The sequence below is a fragment of the Ranitomeya variabilis genome, chromosome 4, assembly GCF_051348905.1.
Source record: "Ranitomeya variabilis isolate aRanVar5 chromosome 4, aRanVar5.hap1, whole genome shotgun sequence".
Lineage (NCBI taxonomy): Eukaryota > Metazoa > Chordata > Amphibia > Anura > Dendrobatidae > Ranitomeya > Ranitomeya variabilis.
The window spans coordinates 751,937,074-751,961,857 of NC_135235.1; the positions used below are offsets into that span (position 1 = coordinate 751,937,074).

A 24,784-nucleotide genomic window follows, 5' to 3' on the forward strand; every position below is an offset into this window, starting at 1 on the left:
TGAATATCCCAGAAGATGCATTGTATCCAGTGTAGACAATGCTCTGCGAGCTGAATATCTTGGAAGATGCATTGTATCCAGTGTAGACAATACTCTGTGAGCTAAATATCCCAGAGGATACATTGTATCCAGCGTAGACAATGCTCTGTGAGCTGAATATCCCAGAAGATGCATTGTATCCAGTGTAGACAATGCTCTGTGAGCTGAATATCCCAAAAGATGCATTGAAGATTCAGGGAACTATATTGTATCCATGGTAAACAATGCTCTATGAGCTGAATATCCAGGGAAATACATTGTATCCAGTAGGAACAATGCTCTGTGAGCTTAATATCTAGGAAGATAACTTGTACCCTGTGTAGACAGAACATGCAGGAATGTGAAGAGCAAAGAAATAATAGGAAATTGTTCTCTGTGTTGTGAAATCTCAGGATCTAGAAAGAATGAGCTCATGGGGCGACCGGTTCCCAAACTGCTGCCAGTGACTCACTAGGTAAACAGCGCACCGGCCGCACCCGGGGGGATATGGAGGTGCAGAAATACTGGGGAGACCAGTCCGAGGGGCGGGGCTGACAACCACTGACACATGGATGCGGTCTGGGTGTCAGCAGGGATAGATGAGGGGCTGTGAGGGTCTATTCTGCTTCACCTCAATGTACTGCTGACCCCAAATACCTCCAGAAAGGCCGCCCTCCAAGATATGGGGAAGAAAAGCTCCCTGTCCTCTAGGGATCCTCCTCCTCCACCCTGCAGAGTACCACTCCTCCTGTATATACACACTGCACAGTACCGCTCCTCCTGTCCTGTATATATACACTGCACAGTACCACTCCTCCTGTCCTGTATATATACACTGCACAGTACCACTCCTCCTGTATATATACACTGCACAGTACCACTCCTCCTGTATATATACACCGCACAGTACCACTCCTCCTGTCCTGTATATATACACTGCACAGTACCACTCCTGTCCTGTATATATACACTGCACAGTACCACTCCTCCTGTATATATACACTGCACAGTACCACTCCTCCTGTCCTGTATATATACACTGCACAGTACCACTCCTCCTGTATATATACACTGCACAGTACCACTCCTCCTGTATATATACACTGCACAGTACCACTCCTCCTGTCCTGTATATATACACTGCACAGTACCACTCCTCCTGTATATATACACTGCACAGTACCACTCCTCCTGTCCTGTATATATACACTGCACAGTACCACTCCTCCTGTCCTGTATATATACACTGCACAGTACCACTCCTCCTGTCCTGTATATATACACTGCACAGTGCCACTCCTCCTGTCCTGTATACACTGCACAGTACCACTCCTGTCCTGTATATATACACTGCACAGTACCACTCCTCCTGTATATATACACTGCACAGTACCACTCCTCCTGTCCTGTATATATACACTGCACAGTACCACTCCTCCTGTCCTGTATATATACACTGCACAGTACCACTCCTCCTGTATATATACACTGCACAGTACCACTCCTCCTGTATATATACACCGCACAGTACCACTCCTCCTGTCCTGTATATATACACTGCACAGTACCACTCCTGTCCTGTATATATACACTGCACAGTACCACTCCTCCTGTATATATACACTGCACAGTACCACTCCTCCTGTCCTGTATATATACACTGCACAGTACCACTCCTCCTGTATATATACACTGCACAGTACCACTCCTCCTGTATATATACACTGCACAGTACCACTCCTCCTGTCCTGTATATAGACACCGCACAGTACCACTCCTCCTGTATATATATACACTGCACAGTACCACTCCTCCTGTATATATACACTGCACAGTACCGTTCCTCCTGTCCTGTATATATACACTGCACAGTACCACTCCTCCTGTATATATACACTGCACAGTACCACTCCTCCTGTATATATACACTGCACAGTACCGCTCCTCCTGTCCTGTATATATACACCGCACAGTACCTCTCCTCCTGTATATATACACTGCACAGTACCACTCCTCCTGTATATATACACTGCACAGTACCACTCCTCCTGTCCTGTATATATACACTGCACAGTACCACTCCTCCTGTCCTGTATATATACACTGCACAGTACCCCTCCTCCTGTCCTGTATATATACACTGCACAGTACCACTCCTCCTGTCCTGTATATATACACTGCACAGTACCACTCCTCCTGTCCTGTATATATACACTGCACAGTACCACTCCTCCTGTATATATACACTGCACAGTACCACTCCTCCTGTCCTGTATATATACACTGCACAGTACCACTCCTCCTGTCCTGTATATATACACTGCACAGTACCACTCCTCCTGTCCTGTATATATACACTGCACAGTGCCACTCCTCCTGTCCTGTATACACTGCACAGTACCACTCCTGTCCTGTATATATACACTGCACAGTACCACTCCTCCTGTATATATACACTGCACAGTACCACTCCTCCTGTCCTGTATATATACACTGCACAGTACCACTCCTCCTGTCCTGTATATATACACTGCACAGTACCACTCCTCCTGTATATATACACTGCACAGTACCACTCCTCCTGTATATATACACCGCACAGTACCACTCCTCCTGTCCTGTATATATACACTGCACAGTACCACTCCTGTCCTGTATATATACACTGCACAGTACCACTCCTCCTGTATATATACACTGCACAGTACCACTCCTCCTGTCCTGTATATATACACTGCACAGTACCACTCCTCCTGTATATATACACTGCACAGTACCACTCCTCCTGTATATATACACTGCACAGTACCACTCCTCCTGTCCTGTATATAGACACCGCACAGTACCACTCCTCCTGTATATATATACACTGCACAGTACCACTCCTCCTGTATATATACACTGCACAGTACCGTTCCTCCTGTCCTGTATATATACACTGCACAGTACCACTCCTCCTGTATATATACACTGCACAGTACCACTCCTCCTGTATATATACACTGCACAGTACCGCTCCTCCTGTCCTGTATATATACACCGCACAGTACCTCTCCTCCTGTATATATACACTGCACAGTACCACTCCTCCTGTATATATACACTGCACAGTACCACTCCTCCTGTCCTGTATATATACACTGCACAGTACCACTCCTCCTGTCCTGTATATATACACTGCACAGTACCCCTCCTCCTGTCCTGTATATATACACTGCACAGTACCACTCCTCCCGTCCTGTATATATACACTGCACAGTACCACTCCTCCTGTCCTGTATATATACACTGCACAGTACCACTCCTCCTGTATATATACACTGCACAGTACCACTCCTCCTGTCCTGTATATATACACTGCACAGTACCACTCCTCCTGTCCTGTATATATACACTGCACAGTACCACTCCTCCTGTCCTGTATATATACACTGCACAGTGCCACTCCTCCTGTCCTGTATACACTGCACAGTACCACTCCTGTCCTGTATATATACACTGCACAGTACCACTCCTCCTGTATATATACACTGCACAGTACCACTCCTCCTGTCCTGTATATATACACTGCACAGTACCACTCCTCCTGTCCTGTATATATACACTGCACAGTACCACTCCTCCTGTATATATACACTGCACAGTACCACTCCTCCTGTATATATACACCGCACAGTACCACTCCTCCTGTCCTGTATATATACACTGCACAGTACCACTCCTGTCCTGTATATATACACTGCACAGTACCACTCCTCCTGTATATATACACTGCACAGTACCACTCCTCCTGTCCTGTATATATACACTGCACAGTACCACTCCTCCTGTATATATACACTGCACAGTACCACTCCTCCTGTATATATACACTGCACAGTACCACTCCTCCTGTCCTGTATATATACACTGCACAGTACCACTCCTCCTGTCCTGTATATAGACACCGCACAGTACCACTCCTCCTGTCCTGTATATATACACTGCACAGTACCACGTCTCCTGTATATATACACTGCACAGTACCACTCCTCCTGTATATATATACACTGCACAGTACCACTCCTCCTGTATATATACACTGCACAGTACCGTTCCTCCTGTCCTGTATATATACACTGCACAGTACCACTCCTCCTGTCCTGTATATATACACTGCACAGTACCTCTCCTCCTGTATATATACACTGCACAGTACCGCTCCTCCTGTCCTGTATATATACACCGCACAGTACCTCTCCTCCTGTATATATACACTGCACAGTACCACTCCTCCTGTATATATACACTGCACAGTACCACTCCTCCTGTCCTGTATATATACACTGCACAGTACCACTCCTCCTGTCCTGTATATATACACTGCACAGTACCACGTCTCCTGTATATATACACTGCACAGTACCACTCCTCCTGTCCTGTATATATACACTGCACAGTACCACTCCTCCTGTCCTGTATATATACACTGCACAGTACCACTCCTCCTGTACTGTATACATACTCACCGGCCACTTTATTAGGTACACCATGCTAGTAACGGGTTGGACCCCCTTTTGCCTTCAGAACTGCCTCAATTCTTCGTGGCATAGATTCAACAAGGTGCTGGAAGCATTCCTCAGAGATTTTGGTCCATATTGACATGATGGCATCACACAGTTGCCGCAGATCTGTCGGCTGCACATCCCACAGATGCTCCATACAAGGCAGGATGGATCCATGCTTTCATGTTGTTTACGCCAAATTCTGACCCTACCATCCGAATGTCGCAGCAGAAATCGAGACTCATCAGACCAAGCAACGTTTTTCCAATCTTCTACTGTCCAATTTCGATGAGCTTGTACAAATTGTAGCCTCAGTTTCCTGTTCTTAGCTGAAAGGAGTGGTACCCGGTGTGGTCTTCTGCTGCTGTAGCCCATCTGCCTCAAAGTTCGACGCACTGTGCGTTCAGAGATGCTCTTAGGCCTACCTTGGTTGTAACGGGTGGCGATTTGAGTCACTGTTGCCTTTCTATCAGCTCGAACCAGTCTGCCCATTCTCCTCTGACCTCTGGCATCAACAAGGCATTTCCGCCCACAGAACTGCCGCTCACTGGATTTTTTTTCTTTTTCGGACCATTCTCTGTAAACCCTAGAGATGGTTGTGCGTGAAAATCCCAGTAGATCAGCAGTTTCTGAAATACTCAGACCAGCCCTTCTGGCACCAACAACCATGCCACGTTCAAAGGCACTCAAATCACCTTTCTTCCCCATACTGATGCTCGGTTTGAACTGCAGGAGATTGTCTTGACCATGTCTACATGCCTAAATGCACTGAGTTGCCGCCATGTGATTGGCTGATTAGAAATTAAGTGTTAACAAGAAGTTGGACAGGTGTACCTAATAAAGTGGCCAGTGAGTGTATATACACTGCACCAGGGCCGGCCTGAGAGATTACGGCGCCCTAGGTGAAACTATTTTGTTGCGCCCCTACTACTTTTAACATACCTCCCAACTTTTGAAGATGGGAAAGAGGGAGAAAGTTAGCGGCGCGCGAAACGCGTCGCGGCAAATTTTAGGCCACGCCTCTGACCACACCCATTCATAACTAGCCACACCCATATCCACGTCCCAACCACACCCATTTAGCACTGCTGATCACACTGTTTCATAAAGAATAATTATAAACAAAAAATATGGCCACACAGTGCTCCATACTGTATAATGACCACACATGATGCTCCATACTGTAAAATGGCCGCACATGATGCTCCATACTGTATAATGACCACACATGATGCTCCATACTGTATAATGAACGCACATGATGCTCCATACTGTATAATGGCCGCACATGATGTTCCATACTGTATAATGGCCACACATGATGCTCCATACTGTATAATGGCCGCACATGATGCTCCATACTGTATAATGTCCACACATGATGCTCCATACTGTATAATGACCGCACATAGCTACTCCTACACACGCGGCTGCGCTCCGTACGCACGCGCTCCGCTCCATACACCTCGTACACATTTAGCTCCACTCCATACACCTCATACACACACACGACTCTGCTCCGTACACCTCATACACATGGCTCCGCTCCATACACCTCACACATTCAGCCCCGCTCCATACACCTTTTGCCTTTTGAAAAGATTTTTTATAATTTTTTCTATTTTTTCTCTGACGCCCCCTTAGAGTCGGCGCCCTAGGCGGCCACCTAGTTCGCCTATACGTTCGGGCCGGCCCTGCACTGCACAGTACCACTCCTTTTTTGTATAATATTCGGAACATCTTGGAAAATAATTCCAGAAATCTCCTTCTAATTAAATCCATCTGTGTTGCGTCCCCTGGATGATACGGAAGTATCGAGGGTCCGGTCAGCTGGAGGGCAGCCATGTTTCGCAGATTATCATGAGACCGTCTGTTATAAGGAGTAGTTGTTTACAGTGCTGTTACAGTTGTGACTGGAGATGCTGGGAGTTGTAGTTCTCCAAGCTGTATGACCCTTTTTGGTGACCCTGATTCTTGGATCTGAGATCTGGGGAGCTGATACTGTACACGTCTCGGTACAGGACAATGTATACAGCGCCTTGTATCTCGGCTTCCCGGACTGTGACCGATGGGCACTGTTATGAGATGATCTGCAGCGCCATGTAACGGATCAGGAATTCTGGATTATCGGAATGTTCTGCTCTTCTTGATGTGGAGCAAAATTCTCAGGAGTTGACTCTTCCTCCTCTCTTGGCACATGGACATTTTTCCCCCATTAAGGTTTTCGTTCCTGCACAGATGGAGCCCAGCTGCCTATAATGTCAGCCCAACACGGGCGTCTCCCAGTATCATCGGTGAATCCTGAGTGTGCACCAGATCCGACCCAACATCTGTGGCCTCCAGCTCCCCTCCTGTCACCCGGGAGGACCCCAAAATAATCACTGCGAAACATGAGAGAAGGGAACTAACCAGGACATCAAAGGAGTACAGTATATACTGCCTGTATCAGCTGGGGGCACACTACTGAGTAATCCGACATGTGAGCTGTTATAGTACTGCCCCCTATGTACAGGAATATAACTACTATAATACTGCCCTATGTACAAGAATATAACTACTATAATACTGCCCCCTATGTACAAGAATATAACTACTATAATACTGCCCCTATGTACAAGAATATAACTACTATAATACTGCCCCTATGTACAAGAATATAACTACTATAATACTGCCCCTATGTACAAGAATATAACTACTATAATACTGCCCCTATGTACAAGAATATAACTACTATAATACTGTTCCTATGTACAAGAATATAACTACTATAATACTGCCCCTATGTACAGGAATATAACTACTATAATACTGCCCTATGTACAAGAATATAACTACTATAATACTGCTCCAATGTACAGGAATATAACTACTATAATACTGCTCCTATGTACAAGAATATAACTACTATAATACTGCCCCTATGTACAAGAATATAACTACTATAATACTGCCCCTATGTACAAGAATATAACTACTATAATACTGCTCCTATGTACAAGAATATAACTACTATAATACTGCCCCTATGTACAAGAATATAACTACTATAATACTGCTCCTATGTACAGGAATATAACTACTATAATACTGCCCCTATATACAGGAATATAACTACTATAATACTGCTCCTATGTACAAGAATATAACTACTATAATACTGCCCCTATGTACAAGAATATAACTACTATAATACTGCCCCTATGTACAAGAATATAACTACTATAATACTGCTCCTATGTACAAGAATATAACTACTATAATACTGCCCCTATGTACAAGAATATAACTACTATAATACTGCTCCTATGTACAGGAATATAACTACTATAATACTGCCCCTATATACAGGAATATAACTACTATAATACTGCCCCCTATGTACAAGAATATAACTACTATAAGACTGCCCCATGTACAAGAATATAACTACTATAATACTGCCCCTATGTACAAGAATATAACTACTATAATACTGCCCCTATGTACAAGAATATAACTACTATAATACTGCCCCATGTACAAGAATATAACTACTATAATACTGCTCCTATATACAAGAATATAACTACTATAATACTGCTCCTATGTACAAGAATATAACTACTATAATACTGCTCCCTATGTACAAGAATATAACAACTATAATACTGCCCCTATGTACAAGAATATAACTACTATAATACTGCTCCTATGTACAAGAATATAACTACTATAATACTGCTCCTATGTACAAGAATATAACTACTATAATACTGCCCCTATGTACAAGAATATAACTACTATAATACTGCTCCTGTGTACAAGAATATAACTACTATAATACTGCCCCCTATGTACAGGAATATAACTACTTTAATACTGCCCCTATGTACAAGAATATAACTACTATAATAATGCCCCTATGTACAAGAATATAACTACTATAATACTGCCCCCATGTACAGGAATATAACTACTATAATACTGCCCTCTATGTACAAGAATGTAACTACTATAATACTGCCCCCATGTACAGGAATATAACTACTATAATACTGCCCCTATGTACAAGAATATAACTACTATAATACTGCCCCCTATGTACAGGAATATAACTACTATAATACTGGCCCTATGTACAAAAATATAACTAGTATAATACTGTCCCTATATATACATAGGAGCAGTATTATAGTAGTTATATTCTTGTACATAGGGGCAGTATTATAGTAGTTATATTCTTGTACATGGGAGCAGTATTATAGCAGTTATATTCTTGTACATGGAGGACAGTATTATAGTAGTTATATTCTTGTACATAGGGGCAGTATTATAGTAGTTATATTCTAGTACATAGGGGCAGTATTATAGTAGTTATATTCTTGTACATAGAGGACAGTATTATAGTAGTTATATTCTTGTACATAGGGGCAGTATTATAGTAGTTATATTCTTGTACATAGGGGCAGTATTATAGTAGTTATATTCTTGTACATAGAGGGCAGTATTATAGTAGTTATATTCTTGTACATAGGAGCAGTATTATAGTAGTTATATTCTTGTACATAGGATCAGTATTATAGTAGTTATATTCTTGCACATAGGGAGCAGTATTATAGTAGTTATATTCCTGTACATAGGGGCAGTATTATAGTAGTTATTTTCTTGTACATAGGGGCAGTATTATAGTAGTTATATTCTTGTACATAGAGCAGTATTATAGTAGTTATATTCTTGTACATAGGGTCAGTATTATAGTAGTTATATTCTTGTACATAGGGGCAGTATTATAGTAGTTATATTCTTGTACATAGGGAGCAGTATTATAGTAGTTATATACTTATACATAGAGGGCAGTATTATAGTAGTTATATTCTTGTACATAGGAGCAGTATTATAGTAGTTATATTCTTGTACATAGGTTCAGTATTATAGTAGTTATATTCTTGTATATAGGAGGCAGTATTATAGCAGTTATATTCTTGTACATAGGAGCAGTATTATAGTAGTTATATTCTTGTACATAGGTTCAGTATTATAGTAGTTATATTCTTGTATATAGGAGCAGTATTATAGTAGTTATATTCTTGTACATAGGGGCAGTATTATAGTAGTTATATTCTTGTACATAGGGGCAGTATTATAGTAGTTATATTTTTGTATATAGGGGGCAGTATTATAGTAGTTATATTCTTGTACATAGGGGCAGTATTATAGTAGTTATATTCTTGTACATAGGAGCAGTATTATAGTAGTTATATTCTTGTACATAGGAGCAGTATTATAGTAGTTATATTCTTGTACATAGGAGCAGTATTATAGTAGTTATATTCTTGTACATAGGGGGCAGTATTATAGTAGTTATATTCTTGTACATAGGGGCAGTATTATAGTAGGTATATTCTTGTACATAGGGGGCAGTATTATAGTAGTTATATTCTTGTACATAGGGGCAGTATTATAGTAGTTATATTCTTGTACATAGGGGCAGTATTTTAGTAGTTATATTCTTGTACAGAGGAGCAGTATTATAGTAGTTATATTCTTGTACATAGGGGCAGTATTATAGTAGTTATATTCCTGTACATAGGGGGCAGTATTATAGTAGTTATATTCTTGTACATAGGAGCAGTATTATAGTAGTTATATTCTTGTACATAGGAGCAGTATTATAGTAGTTATTTTCTTGTATATAGGAGCAGTATTATAGTAGTTATATTCTTGTACATAGGGGCAGTATTATAGTAGTTATATTCTTGTACATAGGAGCAGTATTATAGTAGTTATATTCTTGTACATAGGGGCAGTATTATAGTAGTTATATTCTTGTACATAGGAGCAGTATTATAGTAGTTATATTCTTGCATATAGGAGCAGTATTATAGTAGTTATATTCTTGTACATAGGGGCAGTATTATAGTAGTTATATTCTTGTACATAGGGGCAGTATTATAGTAGTTATTTATTATATGTCTGTTTTCTATGATATCTGGAGTCTTCTGGTAATGTGTCTTGATCTTTTTTTTATATTGAGTTACATTTAGGAATTTTTCATCTCCATTGTGTGTAATGTGGATTTAGCCGCTGTCGTTGGCTCTGACCTTCGCAGATAACTTTCCGTGAGCCGCTCCTTCTAAAAGCAGGAGGAGGAGAATAACTGGAGCGGCTCATAGCTATATCTATTAATTACACACATTAGTAAGCCATTGTGGTCTATCTTATACAATGCCTGACAGGCTGTGGTACTTTCTAGTCCCTTTTGACCACCCACTATTGTGGGTCTCCGGCTGGGATGTTTCTGCTCGTTGCTCGCAGACCCCACAGATGTTCCTTCTCTCCTTTATCCTCTGATGATGGGACACTGTATAATATGTGATGCATGAAGGATGACTTCGGGGTCCTGTGGTGGGGGGTCTCTCGTTTATGGTTCTTCTCTCCATTCGACAACTTTTGACATTTAGACTATTCCTACTTGGGCCTCAAAGACATAACATCTGGTCATGTGTCTCTCATGGGGGTCTCTGACTGTAGAGATAGGTGGTCTGCATTTGTTTTCTGGATGCTTCTCCGTCATCTATTGATGCCCAAATCGATGATGGACTTTTTTTTTTTTTGAAGAACCGGAATAAACCTTTCAGGAACTTTCCACTGTCCGTGCCATGAGTGTCTGCACCGTGCTGCTGCGTCCGCACCGAGGCTTAAGGGATAATAACCTGTTTCTTTGCCTGACCAGAGGTGCGGGGAACACGCTGATCTCCTCCATGTTTATAAAGCTGTCAGGGTAAAGCTGGCAGAAGCCATTAATGGGAGCTTGTTCTTCTCTCCTGGAAAAATGAACACCTCACATTCCACCTTTTTCACTGTAGTCGCGTACGACCATATACTGTCAAAACTGCGTTCACTGTAGGACACTATGCGAGACTGGGCAGCAGTGGCACAATGATTTCTATATATCCATAGACCACCATGGCCTGTGTAGACCAGATGTTTCCCCGTGCCCATCCCCCTGACCGCTGCGAGTGCTATTGGGAACGGTGTCCTGTCTTCTTTAAGTCACAGTCTATATATAAAATGCCGCTTTCTCGACGTCTCCGCTCAGCGCCACCGGCATTAATGATCTCGATCATAGAAACACAGACGCAGCAACAGCTGAAAGTGAAATTTGCAGAGCGGAAACAGCTGCTCTTGTTTTGTGATAAAATTAAAGCATTAAGTCGGAGCCGCTCTAATGAGCTCGAGAAATTAGCATAAATAAATAAATATGATGACATCACCTCTCTGCAGCGCAGGAACAGAGATGGGACCTGATCTGCGCACAGGAAAGCACTGGGTCCCGGAGCGTGAGACTGATATATCCATGTAGTGATGATACAAGATGGCATCCAGGGCCGGTACCAGCTCTCAGCCAATGGAAACAGCGATTTTATTCATAAAAAATCTTAAACACTCCTTATAATTGTGTTATTTTTAGGTCAATTACAAAGAAGGACCTTAGAACTCTCTTTATTAGAATGCTCACAGCGCCCTGTCCTCTTTATTATAATTAGTGCCCTGTTCTCTATGCTCCATATTGGAATGCTCTGTGCCCTATATTTAATTAGAATGCCCTATGTTCTCTATTAGAATGCCCTATGCTCACTAATATCCCGTGTCTGTTAGAGTGCCCTGTGCCCTACTTTTTATTAGAATGCCCTATGTTCTCTATTAGAATGCCCTATGTTCTCTATTAGAATGCCCTATGTTCTCTATTAGAATGCCCTATGCTCACTAATATCCCCTGTGTCTATTAGTGCCCTGTGCCCTACTTTTTATTAGAATGCCCTATGTTCTCTATTAGATTGCCCTATGCTCACTATTAGAATGCCCTATGCTCACTAATATCCCCTGTGTCTATTAGTGCCCTGTGCCCTACTTTTTATTAGAATGCCCTATGTTCTCTATTAGAATGCCCTATGTTCTCTATTAGAATGCCCTATGTTCTCTATTAGAATGCCCTATGCTCACTAATATCCCCTGTGTCTGTTAGAGTGCCCTGTGCCCTACTTTTTATTAGAATGCCCTATGCTCACTATTAGATCCCCTTGTGCTTGATATTAGAATTCTCTGTGCCTTACATTTTATTGGAATTCCCTATGTTCTCTATTAGAATGCACTATGCTTGAGATTAGAATGCCCTATGCTCACTATTAAAATCTCCTGTGCTCAAAATTAAAATGCTCTGTGCCCTACATTTTATTAGAATGCCCTATGCTTATTATTAGTATCCCTTGTGCTCAATATTAGAATGTTCTGTACCCTACATTTTATTGGAATACCCTATGTTCTCTGTTAGAATGCCCTGTGCTTGATATTAGAATGCTCGGTACCCATTTTATTACAATGCGCTATGTAGTCTATTAGAATGCCCTATGCAGATTCTTATAACCCCTTGTACTTGATATTAGAATCATCTATGCCCATTGTATTCGCATGCCCTATGTTCTCTATTAGAATGCCCTATGCTCTCTATTAGAATGCCCTATGCTCTCTATTAGAATGCCCTATGTTCTCTATTAGAATGCCCTATGTTCTCTATTAGAATGCCCTATGTTCTCTATTAGAATGCTCTATGCTCTCTATTAGAATGCCCTATGTTCTCTATTAGAATGCCGTATGCTCTCTATTAGAATGCCCTATGTTCTCTATTAGAATGCCCTATGTTCTCTATTAGAATGCCCTATGCTCACTCTTAGAATCCCCTGTGCTCGATATTAGAATGCTCTGTGCCCATTGTATTAGAATGCACCATGCTCACAATTGTCATGTGCTCTTTGCTTGCCATTAGAATGCCCAGTGCACCACGCTTGTTTTTTAGAATCCTCTGTACCGTATGCGATTTATTAGAATGCTCTGCTTCCTACACTTTTTATAAGAATGCGCTCTATAAATCCATCATTAGACCATTCTGGTAACAAGTTTATGAAGCCACAAACTTTCCTAATACTGATTCTGTCTTAATGAGCTCATTCTGAAAGTTCTTGGCACCGAGCCTACCAATGACTTATTCATGGTACAGAGACCGCGCTGATCTCCAGCTTACAGCACCGAGCATTCTATGTATTCTAAGCTTCTCAGTCGAGTGCACCCCCGATCTGCCCTGCAAATGCTTTATGCCTCATGAACGGGTAGTTAGAAGAGTCTGTGTGTTGTAAATGATTAGAGTGCCCTTATTATTGCACAGAGGTCGATTTCTTGTCCGGCCTTTAAGAAACAGATCTTTCGAGTGCTCTTTTTATTTCAGCTTTCTTAGAATGCTTTTTATATTGGAGGCGGACAATGCATGTGGAGCATTAGAAAGCTATCTAGATATAGTTTGTTCCATCCAATGTTAGAAACAAAATTAATTTTGTATCACAAACTGGGTATAAAAATGGTCTACCTATTATACATTGATCATTAGAATGCGCTCGTGTTTAGTCTGATCTCTGAAACTTCCATCAGTCCTTAGAATGCTCTGCATCCTTCGCTGTTGCCTGTGAATCAGACCTTAGAATGTTTGTGTCCTAATCTGGCCATGAGCCTGTATTGCTGGCTGCCCATTAGAATGCTCTCTAAATTGTGAAATAAATCTATTGTTACAAGGGTCTGTGTATTGTGAATGAATCGCCTGAATGCTCTCAGTATTGACGGCTGGCCATTAGAGTGCTTTCTGTCTCATAAACCGATCTTAGAGTGCTCTCTTTATCATCATGTTATATTAGAATGCTTTGGATACTGTAAGTTGAGGATTGGAGAGCTGTTGGTATGATGCACAGTTCATAAATAATCCTGGCGCAGTACACGTGTCCCTAGAGTGCTCCGTTTCTTACATGGATTATTAGAATGCTCTCTGGTATTAGAATGTTTTTTCCACTTTGAAGTTATAAAAAGTGTAATTTTATATTGACTATAAGAATGCTTTCTGCTTCATCATCTGGTAATAGATCGTCCTCGAGATCATGGAGTGGTTATTCGAGTGCTCCTTTTAATTTTTTAGAGCATTCTAATTCCAAATTCATTCTATTTTTTTTTTTTTTTTAATAGAGTGGAGCATTTGCCTTTCTATACAGTATGAATATCTGGTGGTGTATGTGTCGTGTACGTGTTTATTTGTAGTTTATACATCTCTTTTCTCTATCTTTGTAGATAAAAATACTTTTTTTTGGTGTCCACTATTTTGGATGAACCATGTGTCGAAAGTAGAACACTCAGTGTTATAAGCTCCTGTCAATTCACGTGTGATACTGTCTTCTGAGCTCCTGTCTGATGTGTAATACTGTCTTCTGAGCTCCTGTCTGATGTGTAATACTGTCTTCTGAGCTCCTGTCGAATCATGTGATACTGTCTTCTGAGCTGCTCTTGAATCGTGTGTGATACTGTCTTCTGAGCTGCTCTTGAATCGTGTGTGATACTGTCTTCTGAGCTCCTGTCGAATTGTGTGATACTGTCTTCTGAGCTTCTCGAATCGCATGTGATATTGTCTTCTGAGCTCCCGATGAATCACGTGTGACACTGTCTTCTGAGTTCCTGTCGAATCATGTGTGATACTGTCTTCCGAGCTCCTGTCAAATTGCATGTGATACGGTCTTCTGATCACCTGTCGAACTGCGTGTGATACTGTCTTCTGAGCTCCTCTCGATTCGTGTGTGATACTGTCTTCTGAGCTCCTGTCGAATCACGTGTGATACTGTCTTCTGAGCTCCTGTCGAATCACGTGTAATACTGTCTTCTGAGCTCCTGTCGAATCACGTGTGATACTGTCTTCTGAGCTCCTGTCGAATCATGTGTGATACTGTCTTCCGAGATCCTGTCAAATTGCATGTGATACGGTCTTCTGATCACCTGTCGAACTGCGTGTGATACTGTCTTCTGAGCTCCTCTCGATTCGTGTGTGATACTGTCTTCTGAGCTCCTGTCGAATCACGTGTGATACTGTCTTCTGAGCTCCTGTCGAATCACGTGTAATACTGTCTTCTGAGCTCCTGTCGAATCACGTGTGATACTGTCTTCTGAGCTCCTGTCGAATCATGTGTGATACTGTCTTCCGAGATCCTGTCAAATTGCATGTGATACGGTCTTCTGATCACCTGTCGAACTGCGTGTGATACTGTCTTCTGAGCTCCTCTCGATTCGTGTGTGATACTGTCTTCTGAGCTCCTGTCGAATCACGTGTGATACTGTCTTCTGAGCTCCTGTCGAATCACGTGTAATACTGTCTTCTGAGCTCCTTTCGAATCGTGTGTCATACTGTCTTCTGAGCTCCTGTCGAATCACGTGTGATGCTGTCTTCTGAGCTCCTGTCGAATCACGTGTGATGCTGTCTTCTGAGCTCCTGTCGAATCGTGTGTCATACTGTCTTCCGAGCTCCTGTCGAATCACGTGTGATACTGTCTTCTGAGCTCCTGTCGAATCGTGTGTCATACTGTCTTCTGAGCTCCTGTCGAATCACGTGTGATACTGTCTTCTGAGCTCCTGTCGAATCACGTGTGATACTGTCTTCTGAGCTCCTGTCGAATCACGTGTGATGCTGTCTTCTGAGCTCCTGTCGAATTGTGTGTCATACTGTCTTCCGAGCTCCTGTCGAATCACGTGTAATACTGACTTCTGAGCTCCTGTCGAATCGTGTGTGATACTGTCTTCTGAGCTGTGCATCTGAGCCAAACACATATTCTATACGGAGACCTTTCCTCTCTTTTCCGCCACTTCTACTGACTCCTCCTCTCCACTTACCACTCCAATTACTGCAATTGTGGGTTTATTTTAGGTATTTCGGGAAACCAAGCAACTTAAGAGCGCTTTTCATCAAAACTGACCAAAAACCTCAGCAATATGGAGAGGAATCTCTGTGGCTTGGTCTTTAAAGAGTTCAATGGCCCAAAGCAAATATTAATGTATAACAATCTGTCACCACCAGAAATATCTAAAAATTACCTCCCCCCCCGCCATACAAACAGAATATCCACGATCCCAACCCTGAATATAGTGTGTAACATAACAAAGTAACAGTTATCAAGGCCGAAAAAAGCCATTTGTCCATCCAGTTCAGCCTATATTCCATCATAATAAATCCCCAGATCTACGTCCTTCTAAAGAACCTAATAATTGTAAGATACAATATTGTTAGGCTCCAGGAAGACATCAGGCCTCTCCTGAACCCCTCGACTGAGTTCGCCATCACCACCTCCTCAGGCAAGCAATTCCAGATTCTCACTGCCCTAACAGTAAAGAATCGTCCGTCAGTCGTCTTTTTTTCTAGACTAAATAATCCTAATTTTGCTTATCTCACTGGGTATTGTAGTCCGCCCATCCCCTTTATTAATGTTGTTGCCCTCCTTTGTACTCGCTCTCGTTCCATTACATCCTTCCTGAGCACTGGTGCCCAAAACTGTACACAGTACTCCAGTGCGGTCTAATCAGGGATTTGTACAGAGGCAGTATAATGCTCTCATCATGTGTATCCAGACCTCTTTTAATGCACCCCATGATCCTGTTTGCCTTGGCGGCTGCTGCCTGGCACTGGCTGTTCCAGGTAAGTTTATTATTAACCAGGATCCTCAAGTCCTTCTGCACAAATAATAAGTCACTATCAAAAGTATTCATAGAGGAGCAGTATTATAGTAGTTATATTCTTGTACTTAGGAGCAGTATTATAGTAGTTATATTCTTGTATATAGGGGCAGTATTATAATAGTTATATTCTTGTACATAGGAGAAGTATTATAGTAGTTATATTCTTGTATATAGGGGCAGTATTATAGTAGTTATATTCTTGCACATAGGGGCAGTATTATAGTAGTTATATTCTTGTACATAGGAGCAGTATTATAGTAGTTATATTCTTGTACATAGGGGCAGTATTATAGTAGTTATATTCTTGTTCATAGGAACAGTATTATAGTAGTTATATTCTTGTATATAGGGGCAGTATTATAGTAGTTATATTCTTGTACATAGGGGCAGTATTATAGTAGTTATATTCTTGTACATAGGGGCAGTATTATAGTAGTTATATTCTTGTACATAGAGGCAGTATTATAGTAGTTATATTCCTGTACATAGGGGCAGTATTATAGTAGTTATATTCTTGTACATAGGAGCAGTATTATAGTAGTTATATTCTTGTACATAGGGGCAGTATTATAGTAGTTATATTCTTGTACATAGGGGCAGTATTATAGTAGTTATATTCTTGTACATAGGAGCAGTATTATAGTAGTTATATTCTTGTACATAGGAGCAGTATTATAGTAGTTATATTCTTGTACATAGGAGCAGTATTATAGTAGTTATATTCTTGTACATAGGGGGCAGTATTATAGTAGTTATATTCTTGTACATAGGGGGCAGTATTATAGTAGTTATATTCTTGTACATAGGAGCAGTATTATAGTAGTTATATTCTTGTACATAGAGTACAGTATTATAGTAGTTATATTCTTGTACATAGGGGGCAGTATTATAGTAGTTATATTCTTGTACATAGGAGCAGTATTATAGTAGTTATATTCTTGTACATAGGGGCAGTATTATAGTAGTTATATTCTTGTACATAGGAGCCGTATTATAGTAGCTATATTCTTGTAGATAGTGGCAGTATTATAGTAGTTATATTCTTGTACATAGGAGCAGTATTATAGTACTTATATTCTTGTACATAGGGGGCAGTATTATAGTAGTTATATTCTTGTACATAGGAGCAGTATTATAGTAGATATATTCTTGTACATGGGGGCAGTATTATAGTAGTTATATTCCTGTACATAGAGGCAGTATTATAGTAGTTATATTCTTGTACATAGGGGCAGTATTATAGTAGTTATATTCTTGTACATAGGAGCAGTATTATAGTAGTTATATTCTTGTACATAGGGGCAGTATTATAGTAGTTATATTCTTGTACATAGGAGCAGTATTATAGTAGTTATATTCTTGTACATAGGAGCAGTATTATAGTAGTTATATTCTTGTATATAAGAGCAGTATTATAGTAGTTATATTCTTGTACATAGGAGCAGTATTATAGTAGTTATATTCTTGTACATAGGGGCAGTATTATAGTAGTTATATTCTTGTACATAGGAGCAGTATTATAGTAGTTATATTCTTGTACATAGGAGCAGTATTATAGTAGTTATATTCTTGTATATAAGAGCAGTATTATAGTAGTTATATTCTTGTACATAGGGGCAGTATTATAGTAGTTATATTCTTGTACATAGGGGCAGTATTATAGTAGTTATATTCTTGTACATAGGGGCAGGATTATAGTAGTTATATTCTTGTACATAGGGGCAGGATTACAGTAGTTATATTCTTGTACATAGGAGCAGTATTATAGTAGTTATATTCTTGTACATAGGGGCAGTATTATAGTAGTTATATTCTTGTACATAGGAGCAGTATTATAGTAGTTATATTCTTGTACATAGGGGCAGTATTATAGTAGTTATATTCTTGTACATAGGAGCAGTATTATAGTAGTTATATTCTTGTACATAGGAGCAGTATTATAGTAGTTATATTCTTGTATATAAGAGCAGTATTATAGTAGTTATATTCTTGTACATAGGAGCAGTATTATAGTAGTTATATTCTTGTACATAGGAGCAGTATTATAGTAGTTATATTCTTGTACATAGGAGCAGTATTATAGTAGTTATATTCTTGTACATAGGGGCAGGATTATAGTAGTTATATTCTTGTACATAGGGGCAGTATTACAGTAGTTATATTCTTGTACATAGGGGCAATATTATAGTAGTTATATTCTTGTACATAGGGGGTAGTATTATAGTAGTTATATTCTTGTACATATGCTTAAGCGGGTCATATATCTACCTCGTGTTTATACTTAAATGAGCACCAATGTCGTGGTGAGCATAATGAGAATTTTGTCGTTCTTCCATGAGGATCATACGGCAAGATATGGCTAGAGATGGTTTTCCATAACTTTGGAAAAGGGGAGTATTCAGCCTCCAAGTGAGGTCGCCATAGGGGGAGTGCCTTGGTTTTGGGCACAAGTATAAGATGGTGAAACCTCAGTTTGCTGCAGTCTGTGTCCAGGGTCTAGCTGAGAGTCAAATCTGTACTGCATCTTAATGTATCGCCCCTCCCCCCAGCCGCATGGTCAGCCATGATATGAAAGAACTGAAAGTCTATTTTCTTCTGTTAATCCCTTTTTATTTGTAATCTTTCTGTACATACGATACTTGTCTCATTTTATAATATCTTTTTACACTTTTGTAAAACGCTGCCTACCTTTTGGAGTAAAATATATAAAATTACTAACTTCGCTCCTCCTTACTCTATAACGTACTGTCACGTCCTCTGAAGTGAATTACGTTACTAATTGTGGGTGGCTCCTGACCCGTTATTAATTAAGAAATCGGAGCTGGTGGCAGCGGAAATTGTCCTGCGCTTTTGGGGAAAGTGGCAGCGACAGACGGCGGAGTTGATAATTATTGTTCCCGCCCGAGTGGGAGTAGTTATATCGCCCTCGCTGCAGTGTGCCCTTAGCCAGTACATAGCAGGCAGCCTTTCTGGTGACTAATTATCCTAGGTGCAGTACCCTGTCTGACCTGAGGGTAAGGGGGGCGCCAGAGAGCTGCAAGTTCCAAACCGGAACTGGGAAGTGGGATATAGATAAATCCCCTTCAGAAAGAACCAAGGGCAACCAAACAGCCCCGGTTCAGGACATATTGCCGTGAGTGGTGGGGATGATACAACTATCTCCCTGTGATTCGTGACAGCCACCATACTTTATTTCTTTATTTCCTTTGTGCGTTTTTTCAGCCTCATCCTTGTTGATCCAGGCATCGTATTGTGTTTTTGTCCCTCGTTACCTTGAGATGATGATGATGGTGGTGGTTGTCGTTGTTGCTTTGTAGCCATGCTCAGATTTATATATAAATTCTTTTGTCACTCGGTGAATAATCTCCATAGTAACAGAAGCCGCAAACACTGTAAGACGCTGCTGAACTTTTGGGCACAGAGATTCACAAAACCATAGAAACCAAATATTATTCTGTCATATATGAACGTAAAAAAAAAAAAGTTACAGGATGAAGAAAGTGTAAAAAGCAGAACATGTGTCAGCTGCACCAAACCGCAGATGTCAGGACCTTAGTCACTTGCGGAAACTCCAGATCTTGAGCCTCTTACACACTCGCCTTCTCTGGGATTCCTGTAAATGTTAATATTCCTGCCAGAATAAGTTGCTGCGTCCAGGACACCACATCATACGTTGGCCTTAAATGCTTTCGTCTAGCTCATTATGCCCTAATTACCCCTGATTACCTCCAGAGCGGCGCTCACACTCCAGTCTCCATCCTGAGAGCTAACAGAAGGGCAGCAGAATTCCTGGAATACAGATCTGATGACGTAGTGATGTCGTGTTCTCTGATGACGTCTCCTTCTGGTCACAAAATTCCACCATGTTGATAGTCACGTTATCAGGAGGACACTTAAAATACTTCCTTCCTTCCTTCATGGTTTCCTTTAAAAGACATAAGAAGGCTATGAGAAGTAAATTCTGTAAGAACTAGATGCCCTCTCTCGAGTCTTAAGAGATGAAAGATGCCATCTTGAACGCGGTTGGTGGGAGATTGGACCTACCTCCAAAATCTTGATCCCTACCTTCTCATTTCAGAACAGAAGGAGTCCTCACAAGTAAATTTCCAAACAAATAGTAATTCAAGGCCACCAACATGGCCAATACTTGATAACTTGCTTGATGTAGGAGTTTTAAGTGATGGCGACAAGTTAAAGTATCTCCAGAGTTTACTGGAGATCGGGGACAGTTGGTCGGATACAGTAGTAGATTGGTTTGATATTGGTCTTTTTTGGTTGCCAAGAGTCAAGGTATCTCCAACCCTAGTCCCCTCCCTCCATCATCACTACATTGAGTGACCATGAAGGTGGTCAACTGGAGAAGGTACTTCTAAGCAACCAACATGGACCATTATCAGACCAATTACCATCAGTTTTGAATCTGAAAATTTCAGTCAATATATCTGTCTTCCTCCATTCTTGCCTCCTAGGTGACCGTTAGGGAGGTCAACTAGCATAATCTCTCTTCTGTTTTTACCCCTTGGGTTGATGGTTCTTAGAGGACTTGTTTACTTGTCAGAGTATGGTCCATTACAAGCTTTTCTGATACTTTTTAAGGTAATGTCTTATTTCCGGCATAATCTTGTGTGGTGACACTACTGACATATTACAGCCTTCATCTCAATCTTGAGCCATGGTGGGATGAATGCTCTGTAGGTAGATCTAACTTGTGAATGCCTAGGTTGGTCCACCAGGGTCTTCACCACCTTTATCTTGATAACTCTGACATCGAATGTCTCCTCTATCCACTTATTCATGAGTCTCCGTCCAAGCGTGAAGAGACCCATGTATCCCTGAAAGTAGGAGTTTAATTTTGTTGGGTCCTCTTTTTAGCCCTCTTGTATTACATTTAATTGGTTTTAAAGGTCCCACCCATCTGTATCGTCTTAAAAACAATACAAGTCCATCAATAGACTGAATTACTTCACGTACTCTCCAAGATCTTCTTGATTCTTCCGAGTGACAAGTTCCTGTATCTTTGTACAGCATTCCTCTTGCTTATAAACATGTCACTTACAGTTCTAGGCTTGTGGTGCTCAAGGAAGGAAACCGGATGGTTTTGTCCAGTGTATGGAAGTCGTCTCCTGTGCCCTTCGGCTTCCTAAAGGCCTGTATTGTGAGCGTCTAATCCTTTCTCACAGCAGGAGGACAATGTTAGAGAGGCGTGCTCCACACTGATACACAGTCCCCTCATCGTTCTCATAGATTATCTATGTCTGAGGCACAGCGGTGACCACTAAACTAGCGTGAGGCTTACTAGCTCCTAGTAAGTGCGTCTCTCCATTTTGGATGTCCCATCCTGACCAAAATCCTGTTAACTCTGTTATGATCGGTCATTTTATTCTAAGGTGGGATGAAGGAGAACTTGGTTTATGGATCGCATGGGTTATGGATCGGAAGATATCAGTAGACTGATGAGGCTGAGATGCTCATCTCCAGGTTGTCACAGACTTAGCCTCTGCAAAGCTAATCAAATAGGTGGGGGAGAGTGGACCTCAAGGAGATGGAAAAAAGATAAGTCTAGATATGGGATGGATAGAGATGGGACAGATGTCTCTGGATAGTGGGATGGATAGTGGGATGGATAGTGTTGGGATGGAGTCTGTATGGGATGGATATCTATGGGCTTGAGGTCACAAAATATGGGAAAGATAGCGATGGGATGGAGATCTCTGGATATGGGATGGAGGTCCTGGATATGGAATGGATAGAGACAGGATGGAGGACTCTGGATATGGGATGAATAGAGACAGGATGGAGGACTCTGGATGTGGGATGGATAGAGACAGGAAGGAGGTCTCTGGATGTGGCATGGGTAGTGATGGAGTAAAGGTCTCAGGACATGGGATGGATAGAGACAGGATGGAGGTGTCTGGATCTGGAATGGATAAAGACAGGACAGATCCCTGGATATGGAATGAATAGAGACTAGTTGGAGGTCTCTGGATATGAGATGGAAAGCGATTGGACAGAGGTCTCTGGATATGGGATGGATACTTATAGGATGGAGGTCAAATAATATGGCATGGGTGGTGGTTGTGTAAGCGCTCTGCCATATGACCTGTGTCTCTGTCCTTCCAGTATTTTGGGGGCCAGATACTGATGGATCTGCCCTGAGGACATGAAGAAGAGATGACCATCCAGACAACAGAGCTGCCTCACATTCCTCCTGATAGGGCTCTTTGTAGATGTGCATGGATTGGGCTCACGTCCAAGGTCATGTACTACAATCCTTTCTTTCTCTTCCCCTAAACTTGACCACAAGTATCCGCTGTGTCCTCCGTATGATCTAACCGGCGGTACAGACTGGAGAGTGTGTAGGGGACGGAAGGAGGGAGGACTTGGTGACTATTTCGTCTTTGCTTTTCCTCTAATTGACAAAAGTGTGAATGAAAGTTTTGAATGGTTGGTGATGGGCAGGAAAGAGTCATCCACATTGCCCCATCCCTCGCCCTTGTGTTACCCTTCTGTTTCTGTAATCACTTCCTGCAAGCATACTGATCACTAGTAGTGCAAGCGGAGACTTCCAGAGCTGCGATCCGAGGAGCTGAGGACACGCGGTAAGGACTGCTCATGGTCCCTGAGGCTTTGAATAGTCATTTTTGTGGGCAACTTTCATAATTACCTCCAAAAACCACAGTCTGCACATACGAAGGGGTTTTTGGAACCGACTAATGTGGACCTATCGGTGATGGTCTGGCTGACCTTTTGGGACCCTGTTATTAACAGGTGTTGTGTGTCTCTCACTGCTGAGTTTTCGGGCATTACCTGAATCCCTGACTGCTTGCTGTACTGCTACCTGGCACTAATCTAAGTTACATATCATAATGTTTTAGTGTCTTTTCCATATTACTTTGGATAAAAATACATTCTAAGGAGCACCTGTCAACAGGTCTGAGCACCTGTCATGTCAGCAGGTCTGAGAATCAGTCACGTCAGCAGGTCCGGGCGCCTGTCACGTCAGCAGGTCCGGGCGCCTGTCGCGTCAGCAGGTCCGGGCGCCTGTCGCGTCAGCAGGTCCGGGCGCCTGTCGCGTCATCAGGTCCGGGCGCCTGTCGCGTCATCAGGTCCGGGCGCCTGTCACGTCATCAGGTCCGGGCGCCTGTCACGTCAGCAGGTCCGGGCGCCTGTCAGCAGGTGAGAAGTATTATTATTTTATTACCATTTTACCATTGATTAATTTGTTTTTTCTTTTCTTAAAAGCCGCCATACGGTTCCAAAGATATGGGAGTTTTTACTTAGCACTACTTTATAGTTATTACTAAGGGGCGTGGCTCAGAGGGTAATTATGCGGTACAGTCTAAACACACGCCCCAGAGGATCCCGTGAGCCACGCCTCCTTTATAAAGGTCATGAAAGTAAGCACTAAATATAAATGCCTATAACTCTGGAACCGTATGGCAGATTTTAATGATACAAAAAATGGAATAATCAGTGGAGCACCAGGAATAAAACAAGATTAGTCACTGGACACTAATGACCCAGTGACAAGTTCTCTTTAAATTCAAGAAGTGATTGTGTTAAGGCTGCGAAACGCCAGAAAGCAGATTGATGGCGGAACGTTGTTGGTTAATAACTCGTTCATCGCTTATTTGTCTCTTCCCGGCTGCATG

At 41.5% G+C, this 24,784-nt stretch overlaps 1 protein-coding gene across 5 annotated transcripts in view; it reads left to right on the forward strand.

Annotated features, from left to right (window-relative positions):
• Positions 1-24,784, forward strand: part of GAS7 (growth arrest specific 7) — a 134,344-nt gene that overhangs the window by 28,765 nt on the left and 80,795 nt on the right. Inside the window, exon 1 of one of the 5 annotated variants that reach the window (XM_077254741.1) lies at positions 23,690-23,731. The exons of the other annotated variants lie outside the window; for them this stretch is intronic. The gene's annotated coding sequence lies outside the window, so the exon portion shown is untranslated. Of the gene's footprint in view, positions 1-23,689; positions 23,732-24,784 lie in introns of those variants that run through there. 5 annotated transcript variants of the gene reach the window in all.